Genomic DNA, 25,717 nt, shown 5'->3' with positions numbered 1-25,717 from the left:
AAAGCCAGCAGTATGGCATCTCTCTGATCCTTATTCCAAAGTCACATCTATCTTCTTCTCTCTACAATAGCTCTGAAAGTTTTGGGCTTTTTTCTTTGGTTGGTTTTGGTTTGGGTTTGGTTGTTTTTGAGACAGGTTCTGGCTCTATCGCCCAGGCTGGAGTGGGGTGGCATAATCTTGGCTCACTACAACCTCTGCCTCCCAAGCTCAAGCGATCCTCCTGCTTCAGTCTCCTGAGTAGCTGGGACTACAGATGCATGCTACCTTGCCTGGCTAAGTTTTGTATTTTTTGTAGAGACATTGTTTCCCCATGTTGCCCAGGCTGGTCCCCAACTCATGAGCTCAAGTGATCTGCTTGCCTTGTCCTCCCAAAATGCTGGGATTATAGGCTGAGCCATTGTGCCTGGCTGCTTCTCCATTTTTAAGAACTGATATTGGTTCCACCAGGATAATTTCCCAATCTCAAGGTGCATGCCCTCACCCACATCAAGAAAATTTGATTTGCCATGTAAAGTAACATACTCACAGTTTGTGGCAATTGAAGTGTGGACATCATTGGAGAGGGGAGGCATTAGTCTACCACACTCATCATTTCTTCATCATTTGTTATAGGTGCATCTCTGATAAATGACATAGATTATCAAGATATTTTTCTAACCCAAATGTGAGTCTTCTTTTAATAGGTGTCTTCATTTATTTTACATTGATAAGATGTTGAATCTTGTATTTGTCATTGTTTTAGGCTTTCTTCTCTTCAAACAAGTTTATAAACAAAGCAGTATCTAATAAATAAAGTGGAGTATATTCTTAAGTGTCTTGTGATTCTCAATAATGTGGTTGTCGTGGTCACGGTGTGTCCGGAATTGGTAGGTTCTTGGTCTCGCTGACTTCGAGAATGAAGCCATGGTCCGTCGTGGTGAGTGTTACAGTTCTTAAACATGGTGTGTCTGGAGTTTGTTCCTTATGATGTTCGGACGTGTCCGAAGTTTCTTCCTTCCAGTGGGTTCGTGGTCTCACTGATTTTGGGAGTGAAGCAGCAGACCTTCGCAGTGAGTGTTACAGCTCTTAAAGGCGGCGTGTCCAGAGTTGTTCGTTCCTCCTGGTGGGTTCATGGTCTCACTGGCTTCAGGAGTGACGCTGCAGACCTTCGTGGTAAGTATTACAGCTCATAAAGGCAGCATGGACGCAAAGAGTGAGCAGCAGCAAGATTTATTGTGAAGAGCAAAAGGACAAAGCTTCCACAGCGTGGAAGGGGACCCAAGCAGGTTGCTGCTGCTGACTCAGGCAGGCTGCTTTTATTCCCTTATCTGAACCCACCCACATCCTGCTGATTGGTTCATTTTACAAAGAGCTGATTGGTCCGTTTTGACAGGGTGCTGATTGGTGCATTTACAAACTTTAGCAGACACAAAAGTTTTCCAAGTCCCCCACCTGTCCCAGAAGCCCAGCTGGCTTCACCTCTCACTGGCACTCACTGCCACAGGACTTTGCGGCGCCTAGTCCCAGCAGTCCAGCAGCCCAGAGGGAGCTTGTCCCCCAATCAAGCCCAGCAGGGGCCTGCTGGCCACGCCAAGTGAGGGGCCCACTGAGCCTGCCTCCACCTGGAACTCCCACTGGCCTGCAAGGACCATGTGCAGCCCCGGTTCCCGCCTGCACCTCTCCCTCCACATTTCCCTGCAAGCAGAGGGAGCCAGCTCTGGTCTCAGCCAGCCCCAGAGAGGGGCCCCCACAGTGCAGTTGCAGGCTGAAGGGCTCCTCAGGCGCGGCCAGAGCAGATGCCGAGGCCGAGGAGGCACAGAGAGCAAGCGAGGGCTGCTGGCACATGGTCACCTCTCAATCCCTCCTCTAAACAGGACACCCCAACTGCTGTTGGGAATTTGGCTGATGACCACTCTAGCTACTTCCTGCTGAATAGGAGTGAAGAAGGGGCCCTGCAGTTGTAGTGTCCTCCAGAGGGGAGTTCTCTGGGCCAGTGAAAGGGCCAGCAGGTCAGTCCAGGAGTCCTCAGTAGAAGTTGTTAGTTGAACTCATTTGGGGTTCCATTTGTAAGACCATTTGTAGTTTGATGGCCTCAATTCTAGAAGAAACAAATTTAACAAGGAGGTTAAAAATACAGGGCCCAAAGGCAAGTAACAACAAGATGGCTGCCACAGGACCTAGAAAGGGGAGAAGCCATGTTGCCCAACTCCAGAAGTTGGTGTAAGAGTTTGAAAAGAGTTGTCTGATTTCAGAAGCCTTTTCCTGTAAATGCCAGGCAGCATCTCATACTATCCCTGACTGGTTAGCGTAAAAACAGCACTCTTCCCCAAAGAAGGTGCAGAGTCCTCCTTTCTCAGCAGTGAGAACGTCTAGGCCCCAGCAGTTTTGGAGAGTCACTGCTGCCAAAGAGTCTATTTGGGATTATAGAGTAAGGACAGATTTTGTTATTTCTTGTAAACTGTCTGAGAGGCAGATATCGGTTGAAGTTCCACATAAGAAGAATATGCTTTGGCTGGGTAGACAGAAATTTACCCTGGCTTTTAAAGGAATAGGGTACACTGTTTTGTTTTTACTGCTTCCATCTCTCTTTCTTTCTCTTTCACTTCTTTGTCTCTTTCTAACTCCCTCTTTGTCTGTCTCTTCCTCTCTGTCTCCTCTTTGACTTCCTATCTTTCTCTTTCTTTCTCTTTGTCTGTCTGTTCCTCTCCCTCTCTCTCTCTGACTCTCTCTTTGTCTCTGTCTCTTCCTCTCTCTCTCTCACTCTCTCTGACTTTCTGTCTCTTTCTCTCTTTCCTTTCTGCTGGTCTTTCCTTGACTCTGCTAGCAGCTTATGCTGCTGTTCTCCCCTCTCCTTCCCCTTTCTGATGGCTTCGGCAGTGTAAGACTACCACCTCCTTGGGTTTTGGCACTATATGCAATAACTCCATAATTTCCTTGTGGTATTTAATGGGAGTTCCCCCAGAGGTTAGGAACTCCTTTTCTTTCCATATTGCAGCATGGTCATGTAGGATTAGATAAGCATACTTGCTATCTGTATACACATTTATTCTTTTTCCCTTTTCCCAGTTCTAAGGCTTGAGTAAATGCCACTAGTTCTGCTAACTGGGCGCTGGTCCCTGGGGGAAGAGGCTTACTTTCAAGTATGGTTACATCACTAACTATGGCATAACCTGCCCTTCGTATCCCATTCTCCACAAATGAACTTCCATCAGTATATAGGTTAAGGTCGGGATTAGCTAAGGGACTTCTTTTTTTTTTTTTTTTTTTTTTTTTTTTTGAGACGGAGTCTGGCTCTGTTGCCCAGGCTGGAGTGCAGTGGCCGGATCTCAGCTTACTGCAAGCTCCGCCTCCCAGGTTCACGCCATTCTCCTGCCTCAGCCTCCCAAGTAGCTGGGACTACAGGTGCCTGCCACCACGCCCGGCTAATTTTTTGTATTTTTAGTAGAGACGGGGTTTCACCGTATTGGCCAGGATGGTCTCGATCTCCCGACCTCGTGATCCGCCCGTCTCGGCCTCCCAAAGTGCTGGGATTACAGGTGTGAGCCACCGCGCCCGGCCCAGGCTAAGGGACTTCTAAGAGATCATTTCGGGAAGCATAAGCCTGGACTATAATTTGTTGGCAGTCATGCTCAATTGGTTCCCCAACCTCTGGGAGAAAAGTGGCAGGATTGAGGGCCACTTACGTACACCTAGTAAGCCATTTGCATCATGAGTAGTCCAGACAGTGAGATCCTATTCTTGTATTATTTTGATAGCGTCTGACTCTAAGACGGCCACCACAGCAACTACCCATAAACAGTGAGGCCAGCCTTTTGTTACTACATCAATTTCCTTACTTAGGTATGCCACTGTTGTGAGATTGTCCCACGAGTGTGAGTAAGGACTCCAAGAGCTATCCTCGCTCTCTGACATACAAAGAAAAGTTTTGTCCTGTGGGAAGGTTTAAAACTGGAGCTTGTACTAGGGCCTGCTTTAAGGTTTTGAAGGCGTTTCTGCTTCTGGTTACCATTCTACTAGATGGGTATTTGCCCTCTGGGTTTCCTTGATTAGCGTATAGAGGGGTCTGGCCATCTCACTGTATCTGGGGATCCACAGTCAGCAAAAGCCAGTGATTCCAAGGAACCCCCACAACTGTTTTAATGTCTTAGGCTGAGGATAAGCCAGTATAGGCTGTATTTGTACCTTGCTGAGGTCCCTGGTCCCTCTGGCTAAGATTAGGCCTAGATATTTGACCTGCTGTAGGTAAAGCTGGGCCTTCGACCTAAACACCTTGTACCCTTGATTAGCTAGAAAGTTCAAGAGATCTAAAGTAGCCTGCTGGCATGAGGCTTCCGAATTGGTAGCCAAAAGTAAATCATCCACATACTGAAGGACGAGAGTGACTGGACTTGGGCCAGTGCGTGACCAAACAGGTGAGGGCTATCCCTAAACCTTTGGGGAAAGACCGTCTGCATAAGTTGGGATGTGTGGTCTGTGGGATCCTCAAAGGCAAAGAGAAACTGGGAGTCAGAGTGCAGGGAAATACAAAAGAAGGTATCTGTGAGGTCCAGAACAGTGAATCATTCTGCTTCCTCTGGTATTTGAGAGAGCAGGGTATAGGGGTTGGGTACAAGTGGATATAGAGGAATTACTGCCTCATTGATGAGTCTAAGATCTTGCACTAGTCTCCACTGACCATTCAGTTTTTGTACTCCTAGAATTGGGGAGTTGCAGGGACTGCTGCATTTCCTTACTAAGCCTTGAGCTTTTAAATATTTAACAATATCCTGTATTCTTTATGAGCTTCGGGCCTTAAGGAATATTGTCTTTGATAAGGAAAAGTGGTGGGATCTTTTAGCCTGATTTGGACTGGGTGGGCATTTTTTGCCCTTCCAAATTGTCCTTCCAATGCCCAGACTTCAGGGTTGATTCCCTCCTCAAGTAGGGGATAACAAATGGGTAACTTGTTCCCCATGTTCATGTAGATAATAGTTCCAGCTTTTGCTAGTATATCCCTCCCTAATAAGGGTGTGGGACTTTCAGGCATAACAAGAGAGGCATGTGAAAAGAGCAAAGTCTTCCAATTACAACTGTGGAGGTGGGAAAAATTCCTGGTTACAGGCTGTCCTAGGATTCCTCAGATAGTAACAGACCTTGAGGACAGTCGTCCAGGACAAGAGATTAACACTGAGAAGGCCACACCAGTGTCCAGGAGGAAGTCAATTTCCTGGCCCTAAATGGTGAAACATACCCATGGCTCAGTGAGGGTGATGACATGAGCTGGCACTTGCCCTGGGCACCCTCAGTCCTGTTGTTGGGTCATCTGGTTGGGGGCTTCTGACCCAGAGAACCTTCGTCCTCTGGGGCAGTGCACCTTCCAATGATTGCCTTGGCATAGCGGACATCGACGAGGGGGCGACTTGTTTCTCATTGGACAATCTTTTTTAAAGGGTCCTTGCAAACCACACTGGTAACAAGCCCTACCAGGTGATTGGCTTGCTCCATTTTCTGTCCTCTCTGAACCACCAAGGTTTGTTTGTCTGAGGACCATGACTAAGACTGCAGCTTTTCTCTGATCTTGCTTTTCCTTTTGGGCCTGTTCCTCTTGGTCCCTATTATGGAACAGAGGTTGCGAGGTTTAATAATGCCTCCAGATTTTATTCAGGGCCCAGGGCTTTTGGAGCTTTCTCCTGATATCTGCAGCTGATTGAGTAATAAAATTATCTTTTAGAATCAATTGACCCTTGAGTGATTTGGGTGACAGGGAAGTATATTTTCTTAAGGCCTCCTGTAGCTGCTTGAGGAAGGCAGAAGGATTTTCTTCCTTTCCCTGAGTTGTGGTGGACATCATTGAATAATTCATGGGCTTTTTTCCTAATTCTCCTTAGTCCTTCTAGAACACAGGTCAACAGATGTTTATGACTCCAGTCCCCATGATCTGAATCAAGGTCCCAGTGGGGATCCATACTGGGGATGGCTTGTGACCTGCAGGGAATTTGTCCCTTTCTTCAGCTGTCATTCTATCATTTACTTGACTAAGATACCAAGTATCTCCAAACTCTCAGGCTGCAGCTAAAGCCACATTCTTTTCATTAAAGGCCAGGATTTGATCTAACAACAGCATGACATCTCTCCAAATGAGATAGAAGGTTTGCCCTAGACCCTGTAGTACATCTATGTATGTATCAGGATCATCTTAAAACTTCCCCAGGTCTGCCTTGATCTGCTTTAAATCAGAGAGGGAGAAGGGGACATACACCCATGTTGGGCCAAATTCCCCTCCCCATATAGCCTGAAGGGGACATAATCAATAGCCTGGGGGTTTTTGTGGTGCTTTGGAGAGTTTTTTGCTTATTTCCTTCTGGACAGGGGAGATTAGAGGAGGATTATCATTAACAGGAAGGGGAGCTATAGGGAGGCTAGGATATGGGTGTAAGCTGAGAGGTCCTCCTGTGGGATATAAATTGCAAGCTTTCCATAGTGGTGTATTCTCCTTCAATTGAAAGAAAGCCTGGACATAAGGTGTTTCACTCCATTTGCCTTCCCTCTTACAGAAAAGGTCAAGCTGCAGGATAGTATTGTAATTTGTACTTCCCTCAGGTGGCCATTTTTCCCCATCAGAGAGAGAATATTGGGGCCAAGCCATAGTGCAGAAAAAAATGAGCTGCCTCTTTTTCAGGGTTTGTGGGTCAAATTGGTCCCAATGGCTTAGGATACATTTCAAGGGTGAGCCTGTTGATGCCTGAGTGTTTCCTATCTGAAAGACAAAACTGCCCGTGGTTTTGGTTTGTTTTGTTTCTACCCCTGCCCAAGAAGCCACAATGGTCCCTGGACCCTGCTGATCAGAATAGTTGCACTCACCAAAGCAGCAGCAGAAACACTAGTTTTTCTCCCAGACCACAAGGAGGACCAAGGAAGGTCAGATTTTGTGGCCCTTACCGACACATTGTCAAAAACCTGCACCCTTGCCTGTCCACTCAGACCACAAGGAGGACCGAGAAAAATCGGATTTAGTGGCCCTTACCAATGCATTCTTGAAAACCTGTTAGAGTCCTAAGCATTCTCCTGTTAGTATTGGGACCTTACCCATGTCCTATAAAGATGTTATGTCTTAAAAATGAAGTAGAAGGCCATACCCTGAGAGGGGGAAGGGATTTCCAAAGCTGGAAGAGTGATGCCTTTTGTCCACACTTATATGAATAGGAAGGATAAAATTTCTGAGGCTCCCCATATCGTAGCTTCAGGAATAGCTTTTGTTAGGCCTACTATTCTGAGGAGGGATCCTAAAATTCCAGATAGTCCCCACTACAATGGGGCTTTGGGCAAAAATTATGTCTTTCTGATTGGTGAGCCCAGGTGCCTAAAGAAGGTAACAGAGTCCTGGAGTTTATACTAGAAATCATTCTTACAGGGGAAACTAGAAAATTACCAGAGGCAGGGAGTAGTTTATAGAAGCAGGAATAGCCTTGGAGAAGAGAGGCAAGAGGAAGTTTGTCTGACAGGCATTAGGACCCAGGAGGCAAGGGTCAGGATAGATAGAATAGACAGGTGACATGCCTTTGAGAGTTCTGCTCATGGCCACAGAGTCAACCAACTTGTTGTCGGGACCCTGGAGCTGAATGGCTTTCCTCTTTTATCGACCCCCGGCTCAGCCCAGAAGTACCAGAAAAGAGGAAGCTGGTTCCAGGCAAACCAATACTCCCAACTTTGAAGAGTCGCGGGTTGTTAGAGAGCCTTTTCCCAGAAAGCTTGACACCCGTGTCTTTGGTCCAGCAGCCACGATAGTCGCTTCTAACTGGCCAACAGGTGCCTGGTATTTAGTCCCCGAATTCTAAGGAAAAATAGGACAGAATAGCAAGCGAAAGGGGTCTGATGGCACTCACTGCTTTGAGATAGGCGAAAGTCTCATCATATGGTGATAGGTAAAAAGTCTCACTGCCTGGCGATAGGTGAAAGTCCCTTCGTGGTCACCAAAACGTGTCCAGAATTGGTGGGTTGTTGGTCTTGCTGACTTTGAGAATGAAACCGCGGACCCTCGTGGTGAGTGTTACAGTTCTTAAAGATAGTGTGTCCAGAGTTTGTTCTTTCTGATGTTCGGACGTGTCCAGAGTTTCTTCCTTCTGGTGGGTTTGTGGTCTCACTGACTTCAGGAGTGAAGCAGCACACCTTCATAGTGAGTGTTACAGCTCTTAAAGGTGGCACACCTGCAGCGCCTGTTTCTGCCCATGCCTCTCCCTTCACACCTTCCCGTGAGCAGAGGGAGCACGCTCCAGCCTTGGCCAGCCCCAGAGAGGGGTCCCCACAGTGCAGCAGCAGGCCAAAGGGCTCCTCAGGTGCAGCCAGAGCTGACGCAGAGGCCAAGGAGGAGCCAAGAGTGAGCAAGGGCTGCTGGCATGTTGTCACCTCTCAAAGGTTCTCTTCCTTTTTTTAAGTATAAGTAAGATAATCAGATAACATATCAATATACTATTCCCTAATATGTAGTAGAATATTTTTCTGTTACCGTCACATGTTTGCCTATGTGACTGGTTGGAAATTCTTACGTTGTAATTTTTTCCCCAACACATGGTACAGATTATTTCCTTGTATTCTGGCTTCTGTTGAAGATATCATAAACATATATCCAAAATCTACCTGATTTTTATGTTAGATTTGACACGTTTCTCTTACTTAGAGGCTTGTATAATTGTCTTTAAAATCCAATACTTTTTCAAAATAAACACCCACTTGATAGCTTTTCATTATGAGGACCTGTCACAAATAATTTTACGTGTTGATATTCATTTTCCTTCATAATCGCTTTATCCCTAAAATTTTAGTTTCTCTGATATATTTGTTTGATTCATTTAATTATACTAGTTAACGTGAGTTGTATATAAATAATACATTTTATATAACTTTTATTTCTTTTTCTCTGTATTCTGAAATATTTATTTTTAACTGTGCTTCACATCAATTTGTTTTCAGCAATTTCAATTTTGCGTTATACTGCTTCTCAGTTCATTTTAGGTTCTGTAATTATATTCTCTGTTTGCTTAAATTCATTCTTTAGCCACACTAGGAAGTTTTTCATCTCAATCTATTTTATTATCAGCATATTTCTATTTCTTATAGACTTATGTTTTAATTTCCTGAAGAATATAAGTTGACAGTGCCTCAAATCTTTTGGTGATAGTCTATTTCCTGAAGTAAATTATTCATTATATGCTTTTAAAACCACCTTTTGCTTGTTTGTCAATATATTATGTGGTTTATTAATTTATGGCAGATCAGTAGCTTAAGCCAACAAATGAAATGTTTTATATTCTTTCATCGACCACTGCCCAACATATCATTGAAGACAAAAAGACTCTAGTGTTTTTTGTTTGTTTTAAACAGGGTCTCGCTCTGCCAACCAGGCTGGAGGGCAGTGTCGCGATCTCAGCTCACTCCAGCTTCTTCCTCCTGGGTTCAAGCGATTCTCATGCCTCAGCCTCCTGAGTAGCTGGGACTACAGGCATGCGCCACCACGCCCAGCTAACTTTTGTATTTTTAGTAGAGATGGGGTTTTACCATGTTGCCTAGGCTGAAAAGACTCTAGTTTTTAGTTACTAAGTTGAGAAGACCTACCAAAAGGAAGCCAAAATAAGAAGAAATAAAATAACTTAGGAAGTGATTTTTACCTCCTGCTTAAATTAAGATGAAGAGGTGGGTAAATAGGAAAAGAAGGTGGGAGTAGTGTAAGAAAAATAAATGAGAGTTAATAGTACTAACATTTTCAGGGGTGGGGAAGTAGGCTAACGGACTGGTTTGAGAAAGCAGGCTTTAGTTCTCCCCTTAAAGTTTTGGCTGCCAGTGACAGAGGAGTCATGAAAAGGAGTGAACCTAAATGGAACTAGTTGGGGAATCAGATTCAAATTATAGTCAATTCTAGATAAGTTAATATTTTTGCACTTCAAGTATTTGATTATGAAATATTATACAGCTAGCTTTATTTCATGTATTCTGATTCAGATATTTTGTATAACTTTGTGATTTTGTTTTATAGTTATTCATGTTTAAATGAGACCAAACCTAAAGAAGCAGCCTAGTGTTTCTCTCTTTCCCCAAAAATAGTGTAAGTGAATTATTCTTGTACCCCCTCCTGTGTTTTATGTAAAATAATTTATTTAAGACATAGGTTCTATATTACATGTATAGGCATGCAGTAGTCTAAAATAAGTTGGGTAGTTTCAGTCAAAAAAAAAAAAGGAGTATTTTTAGTTATATTTGTTTTGTTTTAATTATGTATATTGTGACTATTTTGATTTTGGAAGGGTTGCAGTGATTGGTAAATGTCCTTTAGTAGATGAGGGTTCTTCTGATTCTTAATTTCTCATTTGCACTAGAATTAAATGACAGCATTGCTAAGGAATCAGAGAAGAAAAAGTACAGTCTACATATATTGCCAGCTTTTATATTTTAACTGCTTTTGCTGGTGCTGGACTTCACTACAGCAATGGTTTCTTACAGGCTGTTTCTCATCTTTTCCACCGTGCAATATTGCCTTTATATCCACTCCATGTCCAGAGAGGGGTCTATCTCTTATTAGAATAATCTCACATTACTATTAAGAATCAGAGACAAAGAAGGAATTAACCACACAGTTTGTCTCCTAGCCATGACACTACCGCCCTCATTTCTCAAAATTAGTGTATATTTCAGGGGTTTTCTGAAAAGTCTTCTTGTAATTTCCTGCAGCACTGCACGGCTGTCTCAGGATGGGGATTTGTGCATTTTCTTCTGGTGCCTTGTTTGATTTGGCTCAGTCTGAATTATCTGGAGCACATGGTTGGCACTATTTCATAATGTCACCCTTGGTAAAGGTTTGCATTTTTCCTGTTCTCATTTCTTTTTTGTTGTTTTGATCAATTTATTCTGTCATCTATTACACCACGATAATTCTCAAAATTCCCTACTGCATGTTTTCTTATCTTTAAAATATTTGTGTAACCTACTAAGACAAGTCTGGGAAAACAAACAAGCCTACAGGAAAGAGATTGGCAAGCTGCCGTAGCAATATCATCTGGCAGTAGCAGCCAGCTGGGCTTACAATGCTCTGGTAGAGAACATATCAATGTAAACTTCACAGAAGTGAGAGCACACTGGCTTCCTTAGCCTGTACCTATGCCCAAATCCCTTTGCTGCTGTAGTGTCCTGATAACTATAAGGCAGAAGGTGCTAAAACCATTGTATTTAACACATTACCACATAACACGAACTGCAGGAGCAAGAGACATACCAGTGTTCAGGAAAAAAAGCCAAGTATGGAGAAATGTAGTAAACCTTGGGTGAAGTAATTTTAAAGCTGCAGGGGCAATCCAGAGCAATAAACTTGAGTTTCCTAATGATTCACCATCTTGCTGTAATCACCTTTGCAGTGATCTATGGTGATAAACCAGGAAAGCTAGCTAAGACAGCCACTTCTGGGGAAGACAAGATTAATACTAGAGCTTCACAAGTAAGTGAACCCATTCGTAGGATGAAAACATCCTTCCACATTGGAAGATAATGGACATTCAAGAAATGAGAGACTACGCAAGTCTTGGTGTAGAACAACTAGTTGACATTACCAGAAAAAAAAAAAAAAAAAAAAAAAAAACTTTTTTTTAAGGGAGAAAAGCATAGTCAATAATTTGATTTACCATACTGAAGAAGATGGTGTCTCTGTAGCCCTGGGAAGAGTGACAAAAAAGCTCCAAAGTGAAATCATTAAAATGTTAGCTTTATCTGCAAATCAGATTTTATGCAGCTCTGAATATAATTCCAGTGTATATATACAGGCTATTGAATGATTTTTGCCATGATATTAGCTACTGCAATAGACTTTACCATATAGGGGAATAGAGTACAAAATGGTCTTGGTTTTCCTATATAAAGTAAGCTATAAAATTAAATTATGATCATAGAACCTTGTTAGTGTATTCAGTTGAACCTAGCAAGGAACTTTTCTTAATTTTCTCATAAAATTGATAAATGCTTATTAATTATTTGCATTACTCTAAGAACTCTTTTAGGAGTTTAAGAAATTGCTACTATATATAGGTAACTGTCATAAGCTAATATTACAAGTGACATAATAACTAACTGGGTCAGGCTGTTATAGGAGGCCTTGTAGAGATGACATATGGGCTGGTATAGTAAATTCTTATAATTTTATGTTGCCTCGGGATCCACTTTAAATGTAACTTTAACTTTTTCACACCAGAAGCACGGCTCGGTCACCTTGACTCTCTAGCTCTTTGCCTTCTCCCAGTTCCTCAGTGTGGTCAGTCCAGGTATCTACCTTATACAACTTCCTATAACCTACTTGACTGGTCCTGGTGACCCTCACACACCCCATGGATTGTACACATATGCCACAGCGACCTCCTCTCAGTCACAGTGTGACCTCCTGGAACTCGTGCCTGCTTGCATTAAACCTACCAATCAAAATTCCCCATAGGAAACCTGTTTGGATAAAGTCCTAGAGGCCAATAAAAGCATTAACCTATAAATTCCCCTTTCTCTCCTGGCACTGGCTAACCTCTGTGTGTCCTTCAGGCATGCCATGTACCCACAGGGTTTGTAACTAATGAAATATTTCTTTTCATCTTGTGTCTCTCCTAATCCTTTCAGGAGTGTTCTCCCTCTTAAAGCTCCTATTAGGTTGGTCTAAAAGTAATTGAGGTTTTTGCCATTATTTTTAATTAAAATAACCTTTTAATTAATAACTTTTGTACCAACCTAAATAAATTAAAACAGCTGGGTATAGGAGGGTAATTTGGAGTTCACGGGCAGAAGGGTGTTTCAGGATTGTGGACAGAAGGAATAAAATTAGCTAAGGAAAGATATATAAAAGACTATGCTGAGCTCAGGGAACAGTAAATCCTTCAATGATACCAAAGTGTGGAGTACATGAGGACAAGTGCTAAGAAATTAAAGTGAAAAGAGATCTCATACTTAGTAACAAAGTTCTCTGTCTGTCATATTAAGGAATGTCAAGTATTTTCTGGCTGGCAAATGACAAAAATTGAATATTTTTAAACCAAATACTGGCATGAGCAGATTTTCATTTGATAGTAACGTGAAGAAGAATAGGAAAAGATGACATTAGCTTTAGAAATAAAATTTATCTAATTTCAATCTGTAAGCACATATTAAAAAAATTTATCAGTAAAGTCATATATATTAAAATATTTTGGTTTTCCACTTTCAAAAAAATCACATCCCTTCTTCATACTGAATTAAAGAATTTTCAAAGCTGGTTAATTATTCTATATCCAGAGACAAATCTGAAACATACATGTCATTGATATTTTAAAAGGTTTCACCATTTTAACTTGATGTTACTGCTTATTGATTTGTATTTGTATTAGAGTATTTGAGAGTCTCCATTTATGGTTAAGTGTTTTTGCTAAGTATAGTGGAGGTGGGTAGAGAAGAGATTCATTTGTCTTCTGAAATAAAAATACAGAGAGTTTTCTTCTTTTGGATTGATTAGTCAAAATTTGAAAGCCACACCAGTGGTCTCATAGATAAAGATAATCTCATCTGTTGGACCCCTGAAGACAATTCCCTTAGAAATAGTGTGTTTTCAGGTTTGCTACTCATCCTTATAAATAATTTTACACTAAGTAAATTTCATTTTGATTTTTTCTCCAAAGAGTTTCTCAAATTACAAGAATTAAGACATAATTATTATAACAATGCAAAAAGTTACATTAAGCAAAGACAATACTCCCATCTACCTAATTTTAATTTTACCTTCTGTGATAATCAGTATTCACAGTTGACATCTACTCAGTTTAATAATTTTTCAGTACCGTGCTGTTTTGGTTACTGTAGCCTTGTAGTAGAGTTTGAAGTCAGGTAGCGTGACGCCTCCAGCTTTGTCCTTTTGACTTAGGATTGTCTTGGCAATGCAGGCTCTTTTTTGGTTCCATATGAACTTAAAAGCAGTTTTTTCCAATTCTGTGAAGAAACTCATTGGTAGTGTGATGGGGATGGCATTGAATCTATAAATAACCTTGGGCAGTATGGCCATTTTCACGATATTGATTCTTCCTATCCATGAGCATGGTATGTTCTTCCATTTGTTTGTGTCCTCTTTGATTTCACTGAGCAGTGGTTTGTAGTTCTCCTTGAAGAGGTCCTTTACATCCCTTGTAAGTTGGATTTCTAGGTATTTGATTCTCTTTGAAGCAATTGTGAATGGAAGTTCATTCATGATTTGGCTCTCTGTTTGTCTGTTACTGGTGTATAAGAATGCTTGTGATTTTTGCACATTAATTTTGTATCCTGAGACTTTGCCGAAGTTGCTTATCAGCTTAAGGAGATTTTGGGCTGAGACAATGGGATTTTCTAAATATACAATCATGTCATCTGCAAACAGGGACAATTTGACTTCTTCTTTTCCTAACTGAATACCCTTGATTTCTTTCTCTTGCCTGATTGCCCTAGCCAGAAATTCCAACACTATGTTGAAGGAGTGGTGAGAGAGGGCATCCCTGTCTTGTGCCAGTTTTCAAAGGGAATTTTTCCAGTTTTTGCCCATTCAGTATGATATTAGCTGTGGGTTTGTCATAAATAGCTCTTATTATTTTGGGGTACGTTCCATCAATACCGAATTTGTTGAGCATTTTTAGCATGAAGGGCTGTTGAATTTTGTCAAAGGCTTTTCTGCATCTATCAAAACAGCATGGTAAGGTACCAAAACAGAGATATAAACCAATGGAACAGAACAGAGTCCTCAGAAATAATACCACACATCTACAGCCATATGATCTTTGACAAACCTGAGAGAAACAAGAAATGGGGAAAGGATTCCCTATTTAATCAATGGTGCTGGGAAAATTGGCTAGCCATAAGTAGAAAGCTGAAACTGGATCCTTTCCTTACTCCTTTTACGAAGATTAATTCAAGATGGATTAGAGACTTAAATGTTAGACCTAATACCATCAAAACCCTAGAAGAAAACCTAGGTAGTACCATTCAGGACATAGGCATGGGCAAGGACTTCATGTCTAAAACACCAAAAGCAACGGCAGCAAAAGCCAAAATTGACAAATGGGATCTCATTAAACTAAAGAGCTCTGCACAGCAAAAGAAACTACCATCAGAGTGAACAGGCAACCTACAGAATGGGAGAAAATTTTTGCAATCTACTCATCTGACAAAGGGCTAATATCCAGAATCTACAAAGAACTCAAACAAATATACAAGAAAAAAACAAACAACCCCATCCAAAAGTGGGCAAAGAATATGAACAGACATTTCTCTAAAGAAGACATTCATACAGCCAACAGACACATGAAAAAATGCTCATCATCACTCGCCATCAGAGAAATGCAAATCAAAACCACAATGAGATACCATCTCACACCAGTTAGAATGGCAATCATTAAAAAGTCAGGAAACAACACATGTTGGAGAGGATGTGGAGAAATAGGAACACTTTTACACTGTTGGTGGGATTGTAAACTAGTTCAACCATTATGGAAAACAGTATGGCAATTCCTCAAGCATCTAGAACTAGATGTACCATATGACCCAGCCATCCCACTACTGGGTATATACCCAAAGGATTATAAATCATGCTGCTATAAAGACACATGCACACGTATGTTTATTGCAGCACTATTCACAATAGCAAAGACTTGGAATCAACCCAAATGTCCATCTGTGACAGACTGGATTAAGAAAATGTGGCACATATACACCATGGAATACTATGCAGCCATAAAAAAGGATGAGTTTGCATCCTTTGTAGGGACATGGATGCAGCTGGAAACCATCATTCTTAGCAAACTATCACAAGAACAGAAAACCAAACACCGCATGTTCTCACTCATAGGTGGGAACTGAACAATGAGATCACTTGGACTCGGGAAGGGGAACATCACACACCAGGGAATATCATGGGGAGGGGGGAGCGGAGAGGGATTGCATTGGGAGTTATACATGATATAAATGATGAATTGATGGGTGCTGACAAGTTGGTGGGTGCAGCACACCAATATGGCACAAGTATACATATGTAACAAACCTGCACTTTATGCACATGTACCCTAGAACTTAAAGTATAATAAAAAATAAAGAAAGAAAGAAAGAATAAAAATTATCTCAGACAGAAAAAAAAAATTTTCAATTGTTTCAGAAAGATTAAAGTGTTGAAACTGAAAATATTAAAGTGTTGAAAACAATAGATAAAACTACCTACTTACAAAAAACAAAAAACAAAAAAAAAAGAAGAAAGGAAAGCTGAAAAGTGAATCTGAGCTTGCTAAACTGGTCTTTCATCTTATATAGATAGCAGAAGTTTTAAAAGTGTGTTCTGAGCAATAAATTACCTTTATTAGGGAATATATTATCTTTTTCCTCCCCTCCTCCCCCTCCTTATGAGAGGGTGAAGAGCTGCTTCTTCCCTATCCCATAAGCCAAGTGGGGTGGGAGGGGCTCCAAGAAAGACTGAGAGTTCCTGCAAGCAGGGGAGCTTGGCCTAACTTCCCCACAGGCCACAGAAACACTTCGGCTCCCTCCATCATTACGGAGAAAGCTCAGTCAAAGCCCTTGGGTGAGCAAGGCGTGCAACCTCTGGAATTTGAAGGCCTTCAGCTCCTGAATATCAAGAAGTTGCCTCTGTCCCTTCTGGGGAAGTCTTCTGGCAAAGCCTGGCTGAGGCAGCTACAACATGGCGGATGAGGAAAGACGACCATACTGAAAGCAACCAGTCTTCCAACCCTTGGGAATCTACATGGACCCAGTGGCCTCTGAGAAATGGAAACTAACTTCAGCCGTCTTTATAGCATCCACCCAGGAGGGATTCTTAGTGACATGAGAACCCCAGAGGTAAGAAGATGTAGATTTGCCATCAAGAGCAGAAGCTGGTACAAGGTTTGAAGGCCGGTCACAAAAGATCGCCCAGCGATTGCTTCACCTGTGTCAGAGAACTGTGCTGTGCTGAGGGAGCTGTAAAACTTTCGAAGAACGTACACAGCTGTGATCAATGCAAAACTGTGGTCGAATCTCAATGACACAATGTGAGTCGAAAAAGCAAGGTTTCAAAGACTATATTCACATGAGTTCCTTTTATGAGGCTCACAATTAGGCAAAACTATACAATATATTGATCAGCCATACACATATCTGATAATTCTTTTTAAAAAAGCAAAATAATGGCAAGCATAAAATTTCATAAAGTTATAATCTCCAAAAGAGAAACAAGGAGGCAAAATAGAGGAAGGTTCACTATAGGGAGAAGTAAATTAATAGTGTTGTTTAAGATTTTGGACTGAGTAATGAGTTTAACAATATTTACTATAGTAGTAAAATAAATAAATGAATAAATAAAAAGACCTTTGCTCAGGCCAATTATGTGAATATATCATAAAAAGGACTATGATTAATCTATTTCTCTTCACCAGAGATCCATATTTTTAAAAGAGTCTCACTGTAGTATCTGTGTCCTCCATTGCAGTTTTTTTTTTTTTTTTTTTTTTTTGAGATGGAGTCTTGCTCTGTGCCCAGGCTGGAGTGCAGTGGCACGAGCTCCACTCACTGCAAGCTCCGCCTCCTGGGTTCACTCCATTCTCCTGCCTCAGCCTCCCATGTAGCTGGGACTACAGGCGCCTGCCACCGTGCCCAGCTAATTTTTGTATTTTTAGTAGAGACGGGGTTTCACCGTGTTAGCCAGGATGGTCTCGATCTCCTGACCTCGTGATCTGCCCATCTCAGCCTCCCAAAGTGTTGAGATTACAGGCGTGAGCCACCGCGCCCAACCAGCAGTATTTTTTAAAAAAATTAACAGTTGCCAACACCTTTCATATGTGTTATAATAGTGTCAGTAAACTCTTATATATCCATGCCAGGTGGAGGTTGGAACTGTACATTAAGAGGTTCAGACTGGGTGCACCTGAATCAAATGTGTTGCATCAAATGTGTTAAATCACTCTTCCTTCAAGCCAATCCTGCCTCCTTTAAGCCTTCCAGAAAGTCCTTAAAACCCCTTCACTGTGTTCCAGGATGACACAGATGTCTTCCTATTTCTTTGATGAGCTATTCACATTTTGGAAGGTGGAGCAAGTTGAAGCCACAGACTAAAAATGCCATATTGGTAGCAGAAGTCATCCCAATTCGATTTTATTAATTTTAACCTTTTATTTTTTCATAAAGGATTAATTTAATAAATTCAAGAAGCAAATGTTATTGAATTCTTTTTACATAAAAGTAAAAAATATTCTCTTTTTTCTTTGAGTAAATCTACTCTAAAGAGGTTTTTGAACTAAAGATACAAAATACTCCTTTGATATTTCTGTTGCTGGCCTGTTGCTGGCCTGTAAGTTATGGAGGGTTAGCAGGCTCCCTGGGGTTTTCTCCAGTCACTTGCATTGCTTTGGAGTGGGCAAGGGAAGCAGTGTGGTTAGTTTGCTGCTTTTTTGCATTCAATTTGAGCCAGGGTACTCATCCATGAAAAATATTTCAAATGACACCCACCTAGGGCCTTCAATCTAGTTGTTCCCTCTGGCTGGGATGTAATTCTCCCGGCTATTTGTTTGCCTAACTCCCTCTTCTCTTTTCAATCATCACTCCATTTTTACCTTTTCAATGAAACTTACCCTGATTTCCCTGTTTGATACCATAAATTGCCTCATCCAAGACCACAACATCCCTGAGTTTTGGTGGTTTTTTATTTTGTTTTATTTCAGGTTTTTTTTTTTTTTTTTTTTTTTTTTTTTCCATAGGACCTAATAACTTTGTGATATATTACTTACTTTTTGTTTTTTTTTTAAAGAGACAGGGTCTTGGTCTGTTGCCCAGGCTAGCATTATAGCTCACTGCAGCTCAAGCAAGCCTCCCGCCACAGCCTCCGGAATAGCAAGGGACCACAGGCATGCATCACCATGCCTGACCAATTTTTTTTTTCTTTTTTTTTTTTTAGGAGACAACATACCACTATGTTGCCCAGGCTGCTCTTGAACTTCTGGCCTCAAGCGCTACTCCCACCTCAGTTTTCCAAAGTGCTGGGATCATAGGTGTAAGCCACCATGCCTGGCTACTTATTTTTATGTTTGTTGTTATTTTCTGACTCCTCCAACTAAAATGTAAAGTCCAGGGGGTGGGAATTTTCATCTTTCAATGCCGGATATATGCCAAGCGTTTAGAAATATGCCGGGCCCTAAATGGTAAGCTAATAAATTGGAGTGGAATAAATATGTGAAGTTTATAACATGTTCATGGCACTTTTCCCAACTTCTACTGGTGCTTTTTTTCTTTTTAATATTTTATAGTGAATATTCATTTTAATAGAACTCTGGAGTAGAAAAATTAGATACTTTTAATGGAAGATTTTTCATTATCGTTTTACCAAAATGAGTTTGCATTGCCATCTTACCGAAATACTTCATAATTTTATTATTCCTATGTAGACTTAAATAATCCACATGCCTGATAAGTGTCTTCTTTTTTCTTTGGCACCATACAAGTAAAGCAAATTAATTATTAGAATAGGAGGTCATCTTGTTAGCATGGCAACAGAAAGATGTTAGTTGAATGATTTTAATTGCCCATAGCACCAAATAATGTTAACCTGATATATCTGTCCTTCCTTAAAATGAGAGATATGAATAAACATTTGTGCTGGCTAATCAGGGAAACCTTTTATAGGCAGAATAATGCAAGTATACTGTGGTTTTTCTATAGTCTGGACCCTCCTTAACAAAGTTTTGCACATCCTCACTCTGTTATCGCAAAGCCTGGCTTTGTAATGACAACATTGCACTCATGCATTCTAGGGTGTGCAGACAGTACACCCTTGATTAAATTTTTAGCATTTTCTAGTCTTTGATAATAGGCAGCTTTATGTCATTTCTGCAGCAAGATGATCTCATCCATTGCATTTGCATTATCCCCAATTTTGTTTTTAGAGCATAATCTTAACCTTCATTTGGAAAAGACATTGTGTCATTGCATTTGTATTTTGATAACATTTACCTATAAGAAAGGGCTAATTTGAAGGGCAGATCACCTAAGTGTAAATAAGTGCACTAAAAAAATTATCGTTGAAAAATAACAAGGCATTTTGCTTTTTGATTGATAACACACTCAACTTCTATGAGAAGAGTTTTATGTCCACCATATAAGTTGGCAAATATTTTGTGAAGTCTTGATTCATTTCATTATTCCAAATTCCATGCCATCTATTTGAGTATCTGCATTAAGGAAAATTAAATTATAATGTTTATCACTTGGAGCAAATCATTAAATTTAAAAGATAAGAAATAATCAAACAAGATTTTATATATCTTGTTTTTGTATATCAAACAAGATTTTATCTTAATATAATCTGTATCTGATATTGACCTAATATTTTTCTGAGCAGATTAATTAGCAGTAATAGCTCTTAAACGTTCACTTTTTCTAACCCAAGAGCTGTCCAATTATTTTTAATCCTAGTTACTTAAAAGTAAATAAATAAATCTACCTGTTTTAATATTTTTTCACACTATTTGTTGCTTTCCATTATGCTTATTCTAGCATCTTAACTAATCTATAAGATGACTTAGAATTGAAATATATAAAGGACAGAATATAAATTTAATAGGGTTAGGCATGGGTGCAACAATCACTGCAATTTCATGTGTAATATTATGCATCAACTTTTTATGGAGAATAGATTTAAAATAATACAAACCTACAGTGACTAAAGGGATCATTTTGTTCTTCTTTAGAAAACTGAAATCCTCAATGTCCTTCTACAGTCAGGACATTAAAAGTTTCCCAAATAGTTAAAAAATAACTTGAGAAATTAAAAAAAAATTATGAAATTGAATGGTAAATTATGAAGTTGGGTGGCAAGATCTCTATATGAACCAGGAGAAATAATGGAAGCACAGTAGTTCTCCCAAACTGGAAATACGTGAAAATGATCAAAGGTATTTAGCAAATTATTTTTGCAATATCAACTGTGGACCTTAGTAACAACCTGAGATATAAAAAGTGCTATGAGCAATATTATCTGTACTTCAGTGAATAAGCTGACATCAAAGATGTTTCTAAGGTTTTGATCCCTTAATGAAAGCAGTAAGCTTAACTGCTGTGCTGTGCTGTGCTGTGCTGTGCTGTGCTGTTACTTTCTGTCAGAAAGTTTGAACTTCCTGATTTCAGATATTCTAAGTGTGAAGTCATTAACACAAATATAGGAAGTTATTCTCATCATGTTATCAAACCTCATGAGAAATACTATGCACAAATATAAATGCTTCCTGCTGGTAAAGTGAAGTTGTGGATACAACTTTTCCTATTATCATAATGTATTATAGATGGTTTCGCATATGAGATGGCTTGCCTCTGGACACATCTATATACAAAATGTCAAAAGAGTCTGATCCAAGGTCTGAGAGCTACATAGGCCATTATTTCTAACCTGAGCAGAGAGGTAGGAGGTAATACACACATAATGAAAAAACAATTGTATTCCCTTTTGCTGCCTTTCAGGTTTCAAATCGAAACCTAGATTGTTGATCCTGATGTCTGAAACATGTCCATTAAAAATTGTAAATAATATTCTGCACTTGAACAGGACAAACTCGAAACATGCAGTTGCCTTTATGAAGTGTATAGCTTTAAACACATAGGAACAAATCACATGTGATTATTTGTGTCTGGGGCAGGGTTTTATTTAAACTCAAATATCCTAGATATATGCATATTTTGGGTCCCCTAACTGAATCATTTTCCCATATAGTTGTGGCCTGAAATTTAAAGAGAAGAAACAGGTTTCTCTGTTGACAAAGAGTAAAGTTATGTCAAGGAATTAGAAATAAGTCCATAGGCAAAAATATAATGCAGGTTAAAAGTCTAGAGAATTGGATTTAAATCCCATTCCTATAATTATTACTTGTTTGGAAAACATTTACTGAAATAAACTTCACGAATAACCACATATAGTAAAATAATACAAAGTGTGAAAATACTTTGAAACTCCAAATACAAGATTTTTTTTTAATTCCTCATAATGTTAGCATTTTAATACCAATAAGCTTTTCTCTTATTTTTTTCCTATAGCCACCACAGGTAAATATGCATTGAAAACATTTTATAATATATGATGCGCTATTTAGAAAGAAGACTGCCAAACCAAAAGGTACAATTAAAACACATTTCTGACAATGACAACATAATGCATAACTCAAATTTTTGAAGAAAACAAATCTCCTTTGGCTCATCCAGACTTGACCCATTTGTTGCCTTGTAAGTTCTCTGGGCCTTCTGAATGAATGTGAGAAGGGACAGGAAAAGAAAAAAAACATCTAATGAGAAAGGGCTAACGGAGAGCAAGGTTAAAGGCTGTGGCCCTCTGTAGAGATTTACACTGTCTGAGACACTGAGAAGTAAAATTAAGGGTGTTAAAAACAAATTCATTTGCTAATGCCCCTTGAGTCCTTCTGCCTAAAGATAGAGCAATCAGCTGTGCCAGGAATATTTCCAGTGACAGAATATAGGATTAGGTACTGCATATGGATAACTGTAAACCCTCAGATGTCTATGTTTACCCAGAAAACACTAAGGCACCAAAGCAGCAGATTTTATTACCCCTTGCACTTTGTGTGCTCAGCTTTTAATAACCCAGCTGGGATAATCGATTTTCTCACCAACACCCCTGGGTTCTGTTATGCTGTTATAGACAGCCCACATTCCAGTTTCCTTTTCTCCCCATAAATTTTTTAATAGCATTCATATTGGCTACTTCCATCATTCCTCTGTCAATTCAGCAGGTTTTAAAACTAAACATTCAGGGTGGAAAATCTTTCTCACACTTATGTCAGAAAGCCCTAATTTGTTTTGTAGTAATTGAAGGGGTTATCTGACCTTCCATGGAGCCATCATATTGAAGTTACATTATGTCCAAAAGTATATAGTAATTTTAAAGAAGATATCATTGCATAACAGAAGGAATACATGGAGGTGGAATAAAAAAGACTCACTTTTGTGTCCCATGTCTGTCTCTTAGAAGTTGTCACTTATTCAGTCTTCATAGCGTCATCTTTGAAAACATACATATATTAATTTGAACAATTTTCCAAGACTCTGAGACCCTAAAATGAGGGCAGATGAAAGGGTTTCATAAATGGATATGTTATTTTGGAATAGTACTTAATTGTCCTAGTTCATCTTTAAAATAGCCTTACTTCACTGATATTGTATAACATTATATGTAAATTGCATCATGCTTAACTTTAAAGACTGATCCAAATGCAGCCAACTAAAACACATATCCATTATTTCAAATTATTATGAGGAAGGTATTTCTGAATCTCACAACTGGTGAATACGGAACTTGAAACCAGGTCTTTCAAATTCAAGATTATTTTCTCTATTTAGAACATTGCATTTCTTCAGAGGTGCTGTTTTACCAGTTGTTTTAGACAGATGTGGAACAGAATCAAACCACTGGTGAGGCCAAAGACTAGCCAGACACCATATTCAAAATTAGGCAAAAGCAGTCAGAAACTGTAGCCCTACGGAATGATAAACATGGGAAATACCCCACACCTAATGGGAAAATACAGCCAGTCTCATTACAATTAGCTGAGAGAAGAGGTAAAATTCACCCATATAAGCTTATAGAAAACAAGGAAGAAGTATAGATGGTCTTATCTCTGTACCTGAGCCAAGCTGACTTGGCTGAATTCAGCCCACTACATCTTGAACTGAGCCTATAATACAAATGCTGGTTTTTGTTTAGTTGCCTCAGGAGACAATGTCAAAACCCAGAAATCACTAGATACAATAATTCCAATTCCATCTATGATATAAAAAGCTAAAAATGGTGTTGCTTCCATCATAATAACAAGAAAAAGCCAGATAATCTACAAAATTATAATTATTTTTGAACTCATCAGATAGCCGAGGTCTCAAAACAACCAAGTGTCCTGAAATCTGGGGAAAGACCGGTCACTCCGAAGAGACAAGAAGCACTAACTTCTCTGCAGAAAACCGCAAGGATGAGGTTACAAGTACCAGACAAGCAAATAAGATTTCAGCTAAAATATTTAGCAAATTGCTAAAGATCAAATCTAAACGTCAAATGTTAGGGACATCGAGAACCCTTCTAAGGATCCTAACCTTCACCTGAGCACAATATAACAAGGAATTGAAGCTGATGCTATACTGAAAGTCCATAGTAACAACAAACAACAATAAACCCAGCTCAAATCCTGACTAGATTGACTAGTCACTCCACACACAAAAGACCCGGCAAAATAACAGGCATGCTTATTTTCAGGCATAAATACTGTGTATGTCAATACCTACTGTTCCGTACTCGATGACAAGCATTCAATAAAAATTATGAGAAAAATGCTAGGCGCGGTGGCTCACACCTGTAATCCCAGCACTTTGGGAGGCCGAGGCGGGCTCATCACCTGAGGTCGGGAGTTCAAGACCAGCCTGACCAACATGGAGAAACCCTGTCTCAACTAAAAATACAAAATTAGCCAGGCATGGTGGCACATGCCTGTAATCCCAGCTACTCGAGAGGGTGAGGCAGGAGAATCACTTGAACCTGGGAGGCGGAGGTTGCAGTGAGCCGAGATCGAGTGCACCATTGCACTCCAGCCTGGGCAACAAGAGTGAAACTCCGTCTCAAAAAAAAAAAAAAAAGAGAGAGAGAGAAAAAGAAGAAAAATAGCTCACTGTCAAAGGATAAAACAATCAATAGAACAATAGAACCAGACAAAAAAAATGACCCTGTTATAGGAACAATCAGAGAGGACTTTCAAATTATCTGGAGTTAATATGGTAAAAATGTTTGCGAAAAGGGTGAATGTCATATGTAAACATATGGGGAGTTTCATCAGAGATAGGAAACCCATAAGAAAGACACGGTTGATACCCCAGAAACAAAATTTTAATAATAGAGATTTTTTAGATGCCTGTGACATGCTCATCAGTAGACTTGACACAACCTAATGAAAAAGTATCAGTGAATACAGAGAGAGGGTGATAGAGAGAATCAAAACTCAGGCAAAAAGAAAACAAAATAATTTAGAAGAAACAAAAACAGAACAGAGAATCCAAGAGCTATGAAACAGTATCAAATAGTTTAACACACATTTACTTGCAATCTGAGAAGAAAGTAAGGAAAAAAGAAATATTTGAAGTTATGAATCAAAGAAATTGAAATCACAGAATCGATAAGCTCAGAGAAACACCAAGTAGGAAAAAGTACCCCCCTAAAAAGCATACATAGACAGATCATATGCAAACTGTTAAAAACCACAGTTAAAGAGAAAATCTTGATGCCATCCAAAGAAAAGAAACACATTATATACAAAGGAATAAAAATAATTATTATATCAGAAACTTACATAGGTAAGTCAGAAGGCAGTAGACTGACATATTTAAAAGTTTTAAAGAAGGAAAAAATCCTGCTAAACCAGAATCCTACATGTAAGAAAAATATCATTTAGAAATGGAAGTTAAATAAAGGCAGTTTTAGACAAAGTGGTGAACATTGATTATCAGGAGACTCACATTACAAGATAAGTTAAAGGAAATTCTATAGGTGGAAAGAATGTTATACAAAAACTAGATCTTAAGAAAAGAAAATCCCCAAAAATTGTAAAAATGAAGGCACATATAAAATAGATTTCTCCCTTTTATTTAAATAAATGGTATAAAGCAAAATAATTTCATTGTAGTTTGGATCTGTACCAAAAGTAATATGTAGGTGATAAGGGAAGACAAAATGGCAGGAAGA

This window comes from Rhinopithecus roxellana, chromosome 16 (assembly GCF_007565055.1).
Source record: "Rhinopithecus roxellana isolate Shanxi Qingling chromosome 16, ASM756505v1, whole genome shotgun sequence".
Taxonomy (NCBI): Eukaryota; Metazoa; Chordata; class Mammalia; order Primates; family Cercopithecidae; genus Rhinopithecus; species Rhinopithecus roxellana.
Note: the sequence above shows the minus strand (reverse complement) of the source record.